The 18,980-nt window shown below is 41.7% G+C and overlaps 1 long non-coding RNA gene across 1 annotated transcript; it reads left to right on the forward strand.

The window, feature by feature from the left end:
- The first annotated feature begins 2,137 nt into the window (after window positions 1-2,137).
- Window positions 2,138-12,028, forward strand: LOC131901210 (uncharacterized). The gene is made up of 4 exons (XR_009376434.1): window positions 2,138-2,208; window positions 5,019-5,043; window positions 8,629-8,751; window positions 11,956-12,028. It is a non-coding gene; the product is annotated as an uncharacterized LOC131901210 (long non-coding RNA).
- Window positions 12,029-18,980: the final 6,952 nt, after the last annotated feature.

Genomic DNA, 18,980 nt, shown 5'->3' on the forward strand with positions numbered 1-18,980 from the left:
GACTGGTTAATGTTTCTCAAAATATCTTTAAATATTTATAACTTCTGTGTTGTTAGAATTATTTTTATCATGTATAATGTATGTTCTATTCTCTATGAAATACTTTGTAATGCAGTCCAGAGGAGGCTAGCTCCCCAGAACTGCTCCAGGGTTGTGAATAGAAGACCTCTTTCAGAGCTATAGCTGTCTTCATGAATTGTTCAAAACCTAAATATAGAGATGTTCATATTTGTGAAGAACTGTTAATTAAGGTTGTATGTTTTCAATGATCTTATAATACTAGACATTTTAATATGTAATGTTAATCCATCAAGAATTCTGGGGCTCATTTCATTAAACAGGTATACACTGACCATGGTAAAGCAGCTAGAATACTCTAGTGAACAATGCTGGCTATTTTTAAGCATGAACATTTGATTGATTGTATACTTAGGACAACATAGGAATCATTTAAAAATCTACACCTCTTTTCAATAGAGATTGGTAAATTTGAAATGTAGGTCTTTAGGACTAGCAGTCATATGCCATTGAATAACAGTGACCTGGGAATTTAAAATTCAGGACTTTGGATAGCAGGATATTTTACAATAACTAACCTTCCCAAGTATTGACACTGCTTGGATTATATTCATTAAATGACTCAGCAACAGCATAGACACATGTTCTTCTTTATTGACTATGTGAATTCCCAGGGTGGAATAAACACACACACACACACACACACACACACACACACACACACACACACACAGAGAGAGAGAGAGAGAGAGAGAGAGAGAGAGAGAGAGAGAGAGAGAGAGAGAATATGCTTCTAGGTAGAAGAGCCAAGATGTGAACCCAGACATATTGCCCACTATCCTGAGTCTCTAAAATGTTACTTTATTCACCAAACAAGATGTTCTATCATCTACGTACATGTCAGGGTATCTGCAAGTCTGTAGAAGTCCTAGGTACTATCTACTTTATGACATAGCCCAGGATAGGTATTGTTACATCAGTGTCACATTTCATCCTAGTCATTATAAGGAAGTACCAGTACTTCTCATCAGTTCACAGATACTTAAGGTTGGGACACTCACCTTCACACCTGGCCTAAAGACAATTACAAATGGGGAGATCTTTGATTGATGTCTAATGGCAATACAAATGTGGCTCTTACAAGTGCAGAGACCTTGTGAGCTATACACCCTGAAAGAGTGACACATAAGTACCAAGAATATCTACCCAGTTTTAAGAGTACACATCAACCTTGAAGCAACTCTCATGTAGAACTGTGTTAAAGGACTTGAATGGTTAACAGGATCCAGACAGTCATTCTTCCCCATCACTGCTGGTTTTAAATTGGATGCCACAAAACGCATGAATACAAAGGTTCATAGAATAGTAAGAAAAGACTAGAAGGAGAAACAAGACACAATATGCTTATTATTGCTTTCCACTCTTCAATAAATTATTATTGTATGTCAAAGGATGAAGGATCAATACAGTTACACCATATGCCTCATACTAAATTCACTTCCCCAGTAAAATGTATATGTTATCAAGGCTAAAATTCTATGTTCTTTGTAGTGAATGCAGAATCAAAATGTATCAATTGATGGAGGTTGAAATATGTTTGTGAGATATGCTGAAGGGATTGTTAGTTCTCTGGGTTTCAAAACGATCTTAGGAATCGATGGTGATTTGTTGTTTAATTGTGAGATTTATTTTAATGGAGAGAGTGAGATGGCTCAGTAAGTATCAGTGCTTGTCACCAGACCTGATGTTTTGATTCTATCCCCAGAATACACCTAATGGAAGGAGAGACTTGGACACCAAAGGTTGTCCTCTGAAGTGCTCCCTCCCAAACTGAATAAATGTATAAAAGTTTTTCAAAACATGCATTCCATAGTTACATATTGAAACATAGAATCTCACGTTGCTTTAGATTCCTATTCTCTAGAAAGCAGAAAAAAACCTCTGTTTATTATTATTTTTTTAATCTTTGCCTATATTTGCCTTTAGGAAAAAGTCTAGTAGTCGCTTAACTAAGTCTAATCACATGCACTGACGCCATACACTTTTATCCATGTCAAGTAAAGATGCTTGGGTGGGTAAATGGTACCATGAACTGACAGTTATTTTTCTGTCCCTCTAGTTTAACTGGAATATCCAACTGTCACACCTTCCCCAACCGATGTACAAAAGTTCCCGAATTCCTTGGTGAAGGTAAACAGTTTCTTTCCTTTATGAAAGAGTGAAAAGCTGCTTTAATGATTATTCACTTATGTTTTAGTGGCTATCACATTTGAAAAATAAAGTTGGTTAGGTTATCATGAGTGTTAAATAGTATATTTAGGAAGAGGGGGAAACAGAATTAGACCAGATTAGTGATTGGATAGAACATTCACACATGCTTATGTCAGGTATTGATTCTGAGTCAAGGGGACAGGATGTCTTTGGGAGAATGGTGTTCTGCTTTTGATAAAAGTATGTAAATTTCACTTGGAAGTTGATAGGCATATCATCCATGTAGACTTGAATATTCATGTAAGGGTCCTCTCCTTTTTTTATGACTTCTAGAGCCTCTGGTTTAGGTTGAATTTGATTGTTTCCCAAAGATCAATGTTGTGGAAGCTTCATATGCCCCAGTATAGGGTGTCTAGGTGCTCAGAACTCTAAGTCATGGGATGCACGTACATTATTAGAGTGCCTCATAAAAGGGCATAGTAGTAATATAGTAATCATAATAATCAGTAGAATACAGGAAACTTAGATATTTTTGTACCACTCTAGAAATCATAAGAGAGATGGGGCCATTATTTTTTTCTCAACACAGAAACACCAACTCATCCTAAGCCTATGAGGTCTTATAAGGGCTATTACAATTCGGAATACCTTAAATATCCTAAAACTATGGCATGTAGGACTCGGTCTCCTACAACCCAGACTTGCCTCAAACTACTGGTCTTCTGAGTGTCTACCACCCTAGTGCAGGAGCTACAGGTGTAGACCAGTATGCCTGACTCAAACAAACACGTAGAAGTGCACGTTATCCTCGGGGACCACTAAACCCTCGGCCTCGACTGGGGTGCGTGTGCGGGTGCGTGTGTGTGCCTGTGTGTGTGCGTGTGTGTGTGTGTGTGTGTGTGTGTGTGCGCGTGCACACGGGTAAGGGGGTCCTACCCAACTCACGGACACACCCTCCCTCTGATCTTGGCCTCAAGAGGAGGCCGGACAGGGCCTGTTTGGGGCCCTCCTTGAAGAGTGGGGGACATTTTCCAGTCAGAATTTACGTCCTCCTCCAACACCCCGCCCTCAGGCCTAACACACTAGCCATGGGGCCATTTGGGGTCAACAATATTTCTCTTTCTGGAAGCCCCTGCCAACACCATGTGCAAATGGAGCCCTCAAGTTAACCTGGCCCCCCTCAGCTGCCGCCTGGAGAGAAAAGAGACCCCCACGCAGCTACGCCCTGCACTTCCAGCTTGTGAAAAACTGCGGGAAGCCAGTGCATGGGCGTGGCAATTCGTGCAGGCATGGCCATCCCAGAGCACCCCTGCTATTGACTGCACAAGCGCAGAGGGTGGCCCGTGCGGGGAGGCCTCGCAGAGTCACAGGGTGGCTGGAGTTTCTCTGCCTGGAAAGTCAGAAGTGGGGCGAGGGGGGGGTGGGCGGTTTGTTGGCGAGGCGCGCAGCCAGCACAGGCGTGGCACTGCCCCTTTAGCTGTTCTGCCCAGCCCTGCCATGTCAGCCCCTGCTGTGTCAGAAAACCAAGGATTCGCTCTCCTTCCGCCTTGCCCGGTTCCTAGATGCTAGATATCTCCTAAGATGCTGCTGGCATCCTGGACCGCGCGTGCCTGGACGAGAATGACTCCCAAGGCATCAGAACAAGGTGTGGCCTTTCTGATTGGATGCCCTGGATCAGGAAGGGAATTTAGTCTCCAGGAGGCCGGTAGGAAGCTGAGGCCGCTTTTGAACTAACACCCTCCAAAGCAAACCACAGTGCGGGAGAGCCAGGCGGCGGCAGTTGTTGAGGAGAGCAAAAGAGCACGTGGTGTTGGTTTTCACCAGTGTTGGTTTTTATGTGGTGGCACAATGTCATTCATTAAGCGGCACTGTTACCGTGTGAGGAAAGGTTCGAGACACCACAAAACCCACTATCAGAGTTTATTAGGGAAGGAGGGACAGGAGAGAATGTGCCTAGGCCTATGGAAGACGTGGGGGGAGGAGAAGGGAGAAGGGGGAAGGAGTCTGTGACTAGCTTTTTATGGATTCCCCTGCCCATGCGCATATGTAGCTATGCCACGCATACGCATAGATTGCCTAATGCAGCGCATGGATTACATAGGACATAAAGCCTTGGAATGACTAATCATTTTGGCAGTGCATGCTCAGTCATGTAGCTGGGGAGTGGGGGAGGAGGGAGTGGCCAGTGACCAGGAATTCCAACACATGGGCCACAGAGGGACTCTACAAAGGAAGCTGGTGGTATGACAACCTGAGCTCTGAGCTTCAAGCCTCCTGTGTGGAAAAACTGGGAGTTCTTGGCTCTGTGACTTTGGGCAAACTTACCTTTTCTGTGTCTACATTGCCTTCCTCAATAAAGTAGCAATAACAATATTTACTTAATTGCCTTAAAATATTAAAAGATATTAATCTGTCCTTTCACATAGTAAGTGCTCAATAAAGGTTAATTCTTGTTTCAAACAAACAAACAAATCATAGTAATCAGATATGGAGTTGCTCTGTCATGTCGTGATATACCTTAGCTGACCATCAGTGGAGGTTAAACACATAGGGATACCTGATGTGGCCTCTAGTCAGCAAAAGTGAAAAACAGACTAGTGTTTGTCACAAAGGAGACGTCCTGAGATATTCTGTCAGTATCATATAACATACTAATCCAGAATCTTCCACCCAAGGGCTTGGCAATCCTTGGTGTAATAATGCCCAGCAAATAGGTGAACCAAAGTGTTGTGCAAACAGAACTCACCATAATCTGAGTCTCAAAGAGTTTTCTTTACTGTATGTTGCAGGTGGAACCTGGAATACACAGACATGGTATGTATTCTGGAGTCACTGAAGACATGTTTTAGATGTGAATTGTGTGAATACTGGTTGTCTTTTGTCTAGTGTACCACAGTAAGCAAAAACACATTCATCAATTGACAGTTGGGAGTTCGATTTCTAAAAAAAAGTGATACCTCAAGTAAGAAACCATACTCATGTGTCTACAGTGGCTACATCTAGCTGTGACCTCTTTAGTTTGGGATTTTGTGCACCAGGCTATGTTTAATCTTCTTTTATCTAGACAGATGTCCATGTCACTGAACCCAATTTTTAGGGAAACTGTTGTGAAAAAAAAATTAAGGACTTGAGCCACTGTGTCAGCTGGCCATGAGTCAACCATGGAGGATCTAGTACAGGCTCCATTCTTGTTCTGGGAGACTTTTTTTAAAACTTTTTTTAAATTGTATTTTGTTTACTCCATCTATGTTGATTGAGTAAACAAAATATTTTTTTTAGGAGTGGGGGAGGAGAACATAGGGAAATGAAAGGGTCAAGCTGAAACAGGGACAGAGTGGGAGGGCAGGGAGGAAGATACCATGATAGATGAGGACATCATGGGAATAGGAAGAGGCAGAGGGCTGGGGAGGCTCTCAGGAATCCACAAGGTTGACACCACCTTGGTCTGCTGGCAGTGGTCCAGAGGGTGCCTGGACCGGTCTACTCTGGTGACCAGCCTAGCAAATAACCTAGCTGTCATCATAGAGCCTTTGTCCAGTGAGAGATGGAGGCAGATAGAGAGATCCATGGCCAGGTACCACGCTAAGTTCTTGGAATCCAATTGATGAGAGAAAGCAGAGATACTGCAGGCGAGGGACGTCGAGATCATGATGGGAGGACGTTCAGAGATGACCGGCCACACTAGTGGAAGCTCATGAACTGTGGACTGGTGGCTGTGGAGCCTCCATGGGACTGGTCTAGGCCCTCTGGACATGGAAGACGGTTGTTTGGCTTGAACTGTTTGGGGGGCACCCAGGCAGAGGGATCGGGATCTGTCCCTGGTCTATGGGCAGGCTTCTGGGAATCCAGGGCCTGTGGTGTGACACCTTGCACAGCCTTGGTGCAGTGGAAAGGGGCTTGGACCTGCCTAGGCTCAGTGAACTGGGCTCTGCTGACTCCCCATGGGAGACCTTGATTTGGGGAATGTGGGGATGTGGAGTGGCTTGGGAAAGAGGGCTGGGGATGGGAGGAGGGAGGAGTGGGGGTCTGTGGATAGCATGAAGAGTGAGTAGAAAATTTCTTAATAAAGAAAAATAAAATTTAAAAAAAGTTGTAACTGGAAATGAGCCTTTGGGGATGAATGTCAGCTGGTTTCTATTAAAACTGTAAATTTCTTGAGAAAAAATAGTATTCATAATTTATCTATAACAATGTGTTTAAAGCTCACCACAGCCATATGTAGTGGGTTGATTTCTGTTTTCCTAAACAGATGAATAAACCAATGCCCAGAATAAGTGATGAGGATCTTTACATATGCAGTGCAACAAGTGCATTTAATACCCTGCCTGCACACATTAGCAAGTATGGAAGAAAACAGCCCATGTTGTGGTGTAGATCACAGATTTTATGCTTACCACTACATTGAGACAGGATGGATGTGTGTGAACTGGGTGTGTGCTAGACTTGGTTGGCTCCTTCCAGTGAAACCTGAAAAGCTTTAAGGTGTTTAACAATATTAGTATGGACACAAAAAGCAACACAATCTAGGCACAGTGTCCACTAAGAACTCCAGTCTCCACCTGTATGTTGATCTGTGATGTCTGACTTTTTGGACAATATAGTGGTTTTTTTGTTTTGTTTTTTGCTTTTTTTTTGAGACAGTATCTCATTATGTATCCATGGCTCTCCTGGAACTAGCTACATATATACCCTTCTGACTTGGATATCACACAGTTCTGCCTGCCTGTGCCTACAGAGAACTGTTATAAAAGGAGTTCACTACCACACTCAGTGAGACTATATATTTAAAAATGGGGTGCACTCTATTATGCTCCAGGAGTTTTCTTCTCAGTGGTGATTGGTCCTCATGTTTTCAGTGTGACCACTAAGATATCTATATCTATATATTCAGCAGTGAACGGCATATGGCTAAGTAACATCATTTCAAAAGTATTTTATGCACAGTGTGTTTACACTTTCAGTACTTTGTTATATGGTAGTTTGTATTAAGAAAAGCTAGTATGCTAATATGGGCTGGAGCTTGTGGCCCAGTTGCCTCAGTGTATGATTAGCATAACCACGGAGTTTGCTAATTAAATGCAAAGTTTGACTCCTAATTCTGCTCAAAATGTGTCAAGGATGTCTCAATCTTATTAGTCCTTGTCCTTGAAAAGTGAAAGAAGGAGAGACATAAGTTCATTATTTGCTGTAGAAATTTCAGGCTAGACTAGAATACAGATCTGTTCTGGAAAAAGAAAACTGCAATATAGAGAAGATAGGACTTTGGTGAGAAAGGCATGAACAGGTATAGTACGTTCTCGATGCTCCTGTAGTCATTACCCCTATCTTAGCCAGAATTAATAAAGGCTGTACAGATGGTCAATGAGGATGTCACCTAGAAACTGATGTGTACAGGCACTGTTTATTATATTACCAATGTTCTTGTCAATTCGTGATGAGGACATATCCAGGCCTGTTTAGTGGAAGGGAAGTTCCTACTCATCCCAACCATCATCTGACAACTTGGCTCTGAGTGACTTTGAATCTGAGCATCTCTACAAAATATGGAAGCCTTGTTCACCTCTCAGTGTGGTCCACTAACCAGAGAATCACTAACTGAGAGGCACTAGGCAGGTTGAAAATATTGGAGGAAGATCATATATTTCTGCTAAGCTAGGGCCCTTCTATAGTTTCTCATGTAAACAGTGAAGGTAAACAGTGAAAATAAATACATTCTCTTCTGTTGGTTGCAAGAGTAACCAACACAATCTCATGCTACCTGGATTCATTTAAATGTAGCTAACTGTTCTGCCAATAACAGATACCACAGAGTAATTTGTTATTATATGTACATTTATTTGAGGGCAAGTTTTGTGTGTGTGTGTGTGTGTGTGTGTGTGTGCGTGTGTGTGTGTGTGTGTGCGTGTGTGTGTGTGTGTGTACATGCATGTATGCATGCATGTGTGTGTATTTGGATGGATATACATGTATATGTGTGTATATATATATATATATATATATATATATATATGTATGTATATTCATATGTTTTGCACTGAGAAGATTCACAGTATATAGCATCCTAGTAAACACTACTCAGAAAGGAGGGAGTTTATAAAGTTTACCATATTTATGGGTCTCCAAGAGAGACATGGACACTGTTTATCAGGTAAAAGCAAACTTAACACAGTCATGTTGCTCTTCTTTTAACAACATCACATTGACATGAGTTTAGGACTTGCCTACACCACCAATGCAATTCATGCAGGAGTGTGCAGTGCACTCAGTGATTTCCCTGAAACACCACCATGACTCTGATGACTGTGCCTGGAGAATGGGCATGACATGGGGTGTACTAAAACAGACTGGTTTCCTCTATATTCTGCCATGAAACTGACATAACTGTCTCTGCTGTTAAAGAATTTCCAGATTCCAATGTCTTAGAAGAGAACCATCAACAGCACATGGTTGCTCCTGAGAATGCTGAAATACTGCAAGTCCAGGCAGACACATCTGTAGATGTATCAGAAAGCGAAGCAGAAGGTACTGTTGAAATGCATTAATCTCATTGGGGGACATATGGTAGTTGTAAATCATTATTGTATGATAGGAGGGAAAGATGATGACCTTAACATTAGTTTCCTATGTAGATAATGTTGACTTGTATAGTTCCTCAGTTGAAATTCAACCACACGATTTAAGAATGAAGTGTAAATTCACCTTTTGCAAACATTGAGTAACAAGAAACAGAGGAAAGGTGAGCTCAATCTTGTCTCTGTCACCGTCCCTTCACCTGGTGTAGGCAGGAACAGGTGAGGTAATGTCTCTGTTACTTTCTCCCAGACACCTGCAGTGTGATGAACTGAATGTAAACAAGCTCAAGATTGACATGTTTATTGTCAAAACTATCAAGAGTTAGCACAAAGTTTCATACAGTTATCAGCATTTCTGGTGTGACCAAAGGGGATTCAGTCCCTGGAGTAGTGTGTCACACCCTGTGCTTATGGGAAAGAACAGAGACAAGGTCATGGAAGGAGGTTTCTGTGTTCTTCCTTTTCAAAGGCATCATGGTAGTCTTGTCAGGTATAATATTCTTGCGTTCATCTCTGTCATTTGAAGGCAGTCTTTCAACACTTAGTGCTCATCAGCATTTATCACTACCAAGTGTCCAAGCCTGTCACTGTGCTTAGTAGCTCTCCATGGAATTTGTGCATAAGGTACTTTCCCTGTTTGTGTGATGAAATACTATGACCCAAACATGCCAAAGGAGGAGTGCTTGTCTTCCCATGATACCATGAGTATGGTGTGCATATTTGCTGAGCAACCATAGATACAGGAGCCTGAGGCAGAGGTCCAGTGCAACAGAAATAGAGAAAAGGAGTGTTTCTTTATGCTCAGCTCACCTTCTCCTTCTACAGTCATGGATCTCAGTCCCAGGAATAATGCACTAACAGCTGAACTATTTGCTACCTCAGTTAACCTTTTCAAGATAGTGCCATGCAGGCATTACCAGAGCCCTGACCTTATCAGATGACTACTGATATTTGCCATCACAATGCCCACAAAGAGTTTGGAGTTTCAGTCTACGATAAAGCCAGTCTCTCTGGTGAGGGACAACTTGCTCCTGTGCATTCAAATGTATGTATAAATTTCTTACCAAGTGGTCCTGGTGATACAGAAAAAGCAGATCCTGTCCCTGGTTCCCCTGGGACATTTGTAGTAGTGCCTTCTTGGTCTTCTGTTGATCATTTAGGCCATCTTTAAAGGACAACCAAAGGTTAGACAGCCAAATAGCTAGCAGGCTTCTCTAGTACGGCCTCATTGCAACACTGGCAATGTAAAACCTCATATGTGTCTTTAGCTTTTACCAGTCTATGTTCCTTGACTTTAAGTGACATGCTAGGTGATTTCAGTCAAGGGAGGTTTCAAGCTAATATCTATCATGGAACCTTTGACTTAATGGATGAGAAAGGGTCTGCCCTTTGGGTGATCTTTCATGCTTTTAGAGGCATCCTTGCTTCAGCCTCCAATATGCAGAGACTGAGTTTGTGAGTTTCCCTAAAATACTGCCCATGTTCCTCATAATATAGGATATAGACCCAAGGGGATCAGCTCTCTAGACACCTATAGGAGGTGTCTGTCCCCTATGCTGTCAGTACTCAAATCTCTCACTCTTGTCCTGGTCTGACTTGTCTCTTCTTTCCTGGGGACATGAGCCTATGCTCTAAGGAGTCTCTCTTCTCTAAGTGGCTTTACTTTTTCTGCTTCAGTAGACTCACAGCCCAGGCCCATCTGAACTACGTCTGCTTCTCTTGGATTCTCTCATTCTGCAGCTTTTTTTTAAAACTTCCTGTTGTGCACTATATTTGTAGGTTCAATGCATACTGTCCTCTTCTGACCTGTGTGTGGCAGAGAGACAGGATTCTACTTCTAGCCCCCAACTTTCAATTTCCATTCTTGTTACATCTTGCTGACCTCTCTCTCTCTCTCCAGCCACTTCTCTTTCATTATTGGCATGTTTCTTGGTCTAGAAAACCTTGGAGGCCTATGTGGTCCATTTTTCCAGTTACTTTATTGGTTATTTTGTATACTGGAACATGTTTTCCAAACAATGTGGACTAATTCCCACACTGTTCTCATCTTGTCCTGGGTGTTCTAGGTCTTTCTGTAATCATTTATTGTCTCACAAAGCTCATGAGATTGAAAAGATCAATGGAGAGAACAGAAAAGAACCCTTTTCAGAAATATATGTCTGGAAAGTCAGTTGACTCTCTAGAAAGGGTATGGATCAGAACTTTATTACATGTACATAGGTAAAAGTCTGGTGGCCAGCTAAGGTTGATGAGAGTAGCAGTTATCCTGTGCTTAAATCATCTCAGAGACTGATTGAACTCTGTGATTTTTATCATAAGGTTAGCTTTCTGGGGTTGGTGCATAGCAGTAAAAGCACTTGTTGTAAAGACTGAGATCAATACTTTGAACCTGGAACCTACATGTTTGACTGAGAGAACCAGGTACAGAAGGTTCACTTCTGCTAGAGCACTGCCAGCTGTTGAGCCTCCCAAATATAATAAATGTAAAAATAAATTTTTTGAAACATTTATTTAATCTTTACATGATATAACTATTCTTTTACACTGCTTTAGATTCAGATTCCCTAGAAAGAAAAATATATCTGTTCCTAATTTCTCTCCAGACATTCACGAGGCCTTAATTTGTCTTCCTGGAAGACAGTCCAGCAACAACCCAACCATATTTTCCATTAGATTTAGTTGCCATGGAAGAATCCTCTTGTACACTGTAAAGATTTGTCACTTGAATTGATTTAATAAAAGGATAATTGGCCAGTAGCCAGGCAGGGTGACCAAACTAAGAGTGCTGGAAAAAGGAAGGGCAAAGTCAGGAGTCCCAAGCGAGACCCAGAAGAAGGAAGATGAGAATGCTGTATGGAGAAAGGTACCAAGCCACGTGGCTGCCCATAGATAAGAATTATGGGTTAATAAAAGTGAAAGATCAAGTTATTAATAAGCCTAAGCTACCAGCCAAGCATTTGTAAATAGTATTAAGCTTCTGAGTCAATTATTTCAAAAACAACTGCTGAATATTTGGGTGTTGCTGATGGAATAGAAAAGTCTGATTACAATTAATCCCATGTACTAAGTCCATGCAGTTTTATCCACATCAATCAAAAATGCCCTGTAAACAATAATAAGTCCTGTAAGCTGAGAGTTGCTTTCTTTCCCCTAGTGTACCCTGAAACTTCTACCAGTGCCAATTCACCACACAGCAAACAAAAACTACCAACGAGGACGGTAAAGGTAAGAGGCCTTCCATTGCCTGAGGTAGAAAGGTTACCTCAGTGGTCCCCTTGTGTTTCAGTGGGTATCACATTTCATTCATTAAACTGATCTGAGTCATCACGGACATTAGAGAGTTTATTTAGGAAGAGGAAGAAATGGAACTGTACCAACTTGGTCTTGATCAAGACAGCACACATCACAATGTGGCACAACATTGTGTCCTGCTTTATGAGTGATCCCATCAAGGTGGGTGCCTCTAGTTTACACCAGTCCTCATGGTTGAAAGATCCTCTGAACATCTTCAAGCTGGACACACTAAGCTTCCAACTATATACTCAAGTTCTTTGTAAACCATAATCTAGAAACAGAAAATACCTTAGTGAAACATAAAAGTTTTTATAGATGGTATGTGATACAGGTTTTGCAACCCTCTATGGGCAAGATAGGTTTACTTGATCTGCCATTGAATAAGAAAAAGTATGCCCACTACTAGTTTGTATCACAAAGGACAGAGTCCCAGATCTCTGTGACATCATCGAATAATGTACCTATTAATATAGTCTCTTTGTTACTGCTCTTCACTGTCCTGATTTCAATCACTCGATGTTAAGGGGAAAAAGGCTTTGTAGACATTACTCAGCATGATCATGGCATTAAATACTTTCTTTCCTATTGATTGCAGGTGGCGTCCATGAAACACAGACGTGGTATGTATTATGAGATCACTTTCATAAGACACACCTTAGGTGGGAATTGTGAAAACATTGGTTGTATTTTGTGTGATACACCACTGTGATGTGAGATACCGAACGATATGAGAATTGCTGTGTTAGATTTTTTTCTTAGTTTCTTTTAAAGGCAAGGGCCACACCAAGAAAGTAATCATGGATATGTCTATGGTCCTTGTGTTCAACAGTAATCCTTTGTTATTTGAGGGTATTGTACTTCAATTCTTGTTTAAATCTGTTTTACCCCAAAAGTAGGATGGCTTTTTCACAACCCAATTTCCAGTTAGAAATACGTAAATTGAAAATCAGAATACTGGTAAACTACAAAAATGTGTTCAAACCTCATCTCAGATATGCAGGGTCAGTTACATGCTTGTGTTCCTTCATAAATGAGTTAAGCAGAACTCAAGAGGTAGTGATGAGGCTCCTTAGCTGTGCATCTTAAGAGCCACTTCCTACCTCATCAAAGGCACAATAATCCCCTTGGAGAGTTCTGCCTTCTTACATCTGCCTGCAGTAAGGCAAAAAAATGGGGATCCCAAACTCTGCAATGACTGCTGCAGTGGTTAGAAGTCCTAGAAAGTGTCATTCAGCATGCAGCAGACAGTCACTGCTTTGAAAGGTAGAGAAGCATAGTGCTTCTTTTAAGATGACAGAGTCCCAAAATTAAATAAAGGACATGGGACAGTGGGATGGATATTTCTAAAATGGGTTTTGGATCTGGAGAGAAGCATGAACAAATTAGACAACAGAAACATGGGCCCAAAGAGGAACACAATTTAAGGACAATGTGCACTGAGAACTGCAATCACGAACTGGAGGTTGATGTGTACTACCTCATTCTCTGAGAATACATTGCTTTTAGGGGTGGGATGCAGGGACTCACAGTTTGTCCTTATCTATACTGGAACTACCTACTTATGTACCTACCATACTGGCCTAGAACTCACAGAGCTTCACCTTCTCTGCCTACAGAGAACTGTTATGAAAGTAGTGCACTCTATATCCAGTGGGAATACATCTTTAAATGTATTGATTGGGTACACTCTGCTCCATGTGTTTTTCCTCTCAGGGTTGGTCAGTCCCCATGATTTGAAGGTGAGCACTCATTAGGTACATGTATTCAGCAGGGAAACACAACACTGTCACACTGCTATGAACTTAGGACTTGCCTACACCACCAATGTAGTGCATGCAGGAGTGTGCAGTGCACTCAGTGATACTCCTGAAACATCACGGTGACTCTGATGACGGTGCCTGGAGAAAGGGAATGACATGGAGTGTACTAAAACAGACTGGTTTCCTCTATATTCTGCCATGAAACTGACATAACTGTCTCTGCTGTTAATGCATTCTAGTTTCCAAAATTCAAAGGAGACTGTTTTGGAGAGGGAATGTTTCTTCAACGGATGTTGAAGTACCTCAAGTCCAGCTAGGCACTTCTGCACATATGACACGGAGTGAAACAGAAGGTACTGTTGAAATGCATTAATCTCATTGGGTGACATATGGTAGTTGTAAATCATTATTGTATGATAAGAGGGAAAGATGATGACCTTAGCATTACTTTTCTATGTAGATAATGTTGTCTTGTATAGTTCCTCAGTTGAAATTCAAACACACGATTTAAGAATGAAATGTAAATTCACCTTTTGCAAACATTGAGTAACAAGAAACAGAGGAAAGGTGAGTTCAATCTTGTCTCTGTCACTGTCCCTTCACCTGGTGTATGCAGGAATAGGTGAGGCAACGTCTCTGTTACTTTCTCCCAGACACCTGCAGTGTGATGAACTGAATGTAAACAAGCTCAAGATTGACATGGTTATTGTCAAAACTGTCAAGAGTTAGCACAAAATTTCATACAGATAACAGCATTTCTGGTGTAACCAAAGGGGATTCAGTCCCTGGAGTAGTGTGTCACACCCTGTGCTTATGGGAAAGAACAGAGACAAGGTCATGGAAGGAGGTTTCTGTGTTCTTCCTTTTCAAAGGCATCATGGTAGTCTTGTCAGGTATAATCTTCTTGCGTTCATCTCTGTCATTTGAAGGCAGTCTTTCAATACTTAGTGCTCATCAGCATTTATCACTACCAAGTGTCCAAGCCTGTCACTGTACTTAGTAGCTCTCCATGGAATTTGTGCATAAGGAACTTTCCCTGTTTGTGTGATGAAATACTATGACCCAAACATGCCAAAGGAGGAGTCCTTGTCTTTCCATGATACCATGAGTATGGTGTGCATATTTGCTGAGCAACCATAGATACAGGAGCCTGAGGGCAACAGAAATAGAAAAAGGAGTGTTTCTTTATGTTCAGCTCACACCTTCTCCTTCTACAGTCATGGATCTCAGTCCCAGGAATAATGCACTAACAAATGAACCATTTGCTACCTCAGTTAACCTTGTCAAGATAATGCCATGCTGGCATCACCAGAGCCCTGACCTTATCAGTTGACAACTGATATTTGCCATCACAATGCCCACAAATAGTGGTGATCAGTTTGGGGTTTCAATCTATGATAAAGCCAGTCTCTGGTGAGGGACAACCTGCACCTGGGCATTCAAATATACATTTGAAGCACTTACAAAATGGTCCTGGTGATAAAGAATGAGAAGATCCTGTTCCTGGCTCCCTTGGGACATTGGTAGTAGTGCCTGCTAGGTCCTCTGTGGACTATTTAGTCACTCCGTGTAGGACATCACAGACTGCTAAGTAGTTAGCATGTTTCTCTAGCAACACTAGCCTCGTTCTTACCTTAGCAATGTCCTGAAAGTAGAAGCCTCATGTGTGCTGTTAGCTCTAAGCAGTCTATGCTCCTTAACTTATCTGTCATTCTGTGTAATTTGAGTCAAGGAGGGTTATAGGGTGATGTCCTTCTTTGATCCTTTAAATTAATGGATGACATAGGGAGAAAGGATCTGCCCTCTGGGTGATCTTTGATGCTTTTAGAGGCACCCTTGCCTCAGCCTCCAATATGCAGAGACTGAGTTTGTGAGTTTCCCTAAAATACTGCCCATGTTCCTCAGAATAAAGTGTATGGAGAGGAGAGGATCAGCTCTCTATGCACCATAATGTGTGTCTGTTCCTTACGCTGTCAGTACTCGAGTCTCTCACTTTGGCATGGGCTGACTTGTCTCTTCTTTCCTGCAGACATGAGCTTATGCTCTAAGGAGTCTCTCTTCTCTAAGTGGCTTCCCTGTCACTTCTTCAGTAGGCTCACCGCCCAGGCTTATCAGAACTATGTCTGGTCCTCTAGGATTCTCTCATTCTGCAGATTATTTTGGCTCTCTCTCATAGACTATAACTGTAGATTCAGTGTATAGTGCCTGCTTCTGAGCTGTGTGTGACAGAGAAACAGGATTCCTCTTCTAGTCCCTACTTTTCTGTCTCTCTTCTTATTATCTCCTGCCCCTATCCTTCCCCAGCCACTTCTCTTTCATAATTGCCACAGAAGCTTACGTGGTTCCTTCTTTGTGTTACCTTATTGTGGGTTCTCTGTACGGCAACACACCGTCCATGCAATGGGTCCTAAGTCCCAGCCATGTCCTTATTCTCAGTCCTGGGTGTTCTAGGTCTTTCTGTAATCACTAAATGTCAGTTTCTCACAAAGCTCATGAGACTGAAAAGTTCCTTGGCAGAGATTAGAAAAGAACGCTTTTAAGAAAAAAATGCCTGGAAAGGCAGTTGAGTCTCTAGTAAAGGTGTGGATCAGATCTGTACTACATGTACATAGGTAAAAGTCTGCAGGTGGCCACCTGAAGCTGAAGAGAGTAGCCATTGCCCTACACTGAAAATCATCTCAGGGGCTGATTGTACTCTGTGGTTTTTATCGTAAGATTTGTTTTAGGGGGCCAGTGAGAACTTAGCAGTAAAGGCACTTGCTGTAGAGAATGAGATCAATACTTTGAGCCTGGAACCTACATGGTTGACTGAGAGAACTAGGTACAGAGGTTCACATCTGCTAGAGCACTGCCAGCTGTTGAGCCTCCCAAACAGAATAAGTATAAAAAGAAAATTTTGAATGATTCATTTCATCTTAACACCATATAATAGATTCTTTTACACTGCTTTAGATTACAATTCCCTGCAAACAAAAAAAAAATCTGCTCCTCATTTCTCTCTAGAGCTATTCTCTGCCTTTATTTGTCTTCCTGGAAGACAGTCCTGCAACAACCCAACCATATTGTTCATTAGTTTTAGTAAGATGTACCAAGTCCATTTGCTTTTACTCACATCAAGCAAAGATAACTTGTAAATAATACTAAGACCTGTGAGCTGAGAGTCGCTTTCTTTCCCCTAGTGTACCCTGAAACTTCTACCAGTGCCAATTCACCACACAGCAATCAAAACCTACCAACGAGGATGGTGAAGTTAAGAGGTCTTCCCTTGCCTGAGGTAGAAAGGTTACCTCAGTGGTCCCCTTGTGTTTCAGTGGGTATCATATTTCATTCATTAAACTGATCTGAGTCATCACGGACATTAGAGAGTTTATTTAGGAAGAGGAAGGAATGGAACTGTACCAACTTGGTCTTGATCAAGACAGCACACATCACAATGTGGCACAACATTGTGTCCTGCTTTATGAGTGATCCCATCAAGGTGGGTGCCACTAGTTTACACCAGTCCTCATGGTTGAAAGATCCTCTGAACATCTTCAAGCTGGACACACTAAGCTTCCAACTATATACTCAAGTTCTTTGTAAACCATAATCTAGAAACAGAAAATACCTTAGTGAAACATAAAAGTTTTTATAGATGGTATGTGATACAGGTTTTGCAACCCTCTATAGGCCAGATCGGTTTACCTGATCTGCCATTGAATAAGAAAAAGTATGCCCACTACCAGTTTGTATCACAAAGGACAGAGTCCCATATCTCTGTGACATCATCGTATAACGTACCCATTATTATAGTCTCTTTGTTACTGCTCTTCTCTGTCCTGATTTCAATCACTCGATGTTAAGGGGAAAAAGGCTTTGTAGACACTGCTCAGCATGATCATGGCATTAAATATTTTCTTTCCTATTGATTGCAGATGATGACTAAGAAAAACAGACGTGGTATGTATTATGGGATCACTTTCCTAAGACACACCTTAGGTGGGAATTGTGAAAACACTGGTTGTATTCTGTGTGATACACCACTGTGATGTGAGATACCGAACGATATGAGAATTGCTGTGTTAGATTTTTTTCTTAGTTTCTTTTAAAGGCAAGGGCCACACCAAGTAAGTAATCATGGATATGTCTATGGTCCTTGTGTTCAACAGTAATCCTTTGTTATTTGAGGGTATTGTACTTCAATTCTTGTTTAAATCTGTTTTTCCCCCAAAAGTAGGATGGCTTTTTCACAACCCAATTTCCAGTTACAGATATGTAAATTTAAAATCAGAATACAGGTAAACTACAAAAATGTGTTCAAACCTCATCTCAGATATTCAGGGTCAGTTACATGCTTGTGTTCCTTCATAAATGAGTTAAGCAGAACTCAAGAGGTAGTGATGAGGCTCCTTAGTTGTGCATCTTAAGAGCCACTTCTTACCTCATCAAGGGCACAATAATCCCCTTGGAGAGGTCTGCCTTCTTACATCTGCCTGCAGTAAGGCAAATTGATAGGGATCCCAAACACTGCAATGACTGCTGTAGTGGTTAGAAGTCCTAGGAAGTGTCATTCAGCATGCAGCAGACAGTCACTGCTTTGAAAGGTAGAGAAGCACAGTGCTTCATTTAAGATGACAGAGTCCCAAAATTAAATAAAGGACATGGGACAGTGGGATGGATATTTCTAAAATGGGTTTTGGATCTGGAGAGATGCATGAACAAATTAGACAACAGAAGCATGGGCCCAAAGAGGAACACAATTTAAGGACAATGTGCACTAAGAACTGCAATCACCAACTGGAGGTTGATGCGTACTACCTCATTCTCTGAGAATACATTGCTTTTGGGGGCGGAGTACAGGGACTCACAGTTTGTCCTTATCTATACTGGAACTACCTACTTATGTACCATACTGGCCTAGAACTACAGAGCTTCACCTCCTCTGCCTACAGAGAACTGTTATGAAAGTAGTGCACTCCATATCCAGTGGGAATACATCTTTAAATGTATTGGTTGGGTACACTCTGCTCCATGTTTTTTTCCTCTCAGGGTTGGTCAGTCCCCATGATTTGAAGGTGAGCACTCATTAGGTACATGTATTCAGCAGGGAAACACAACACTGTCACACTGCCATGAACTTAGGACT

The sequence above is a fragment of the Peromyscus eremicus genome, unplaced genomic scaffold (assembly GCF_949786415.1).
Source record: "Peromyscus eremicus unplaced genomic scaffold, PerEre_H2_v1 PerEre#2#unplaced_57, whole genome shotgun sequence".
Taxonomy (NCBI): Eukaryota; Metazoa; Chordata; class Mammalia; order Rodentia; family Cricetidae; genus Peromyscus; species Peromyscus eremicus.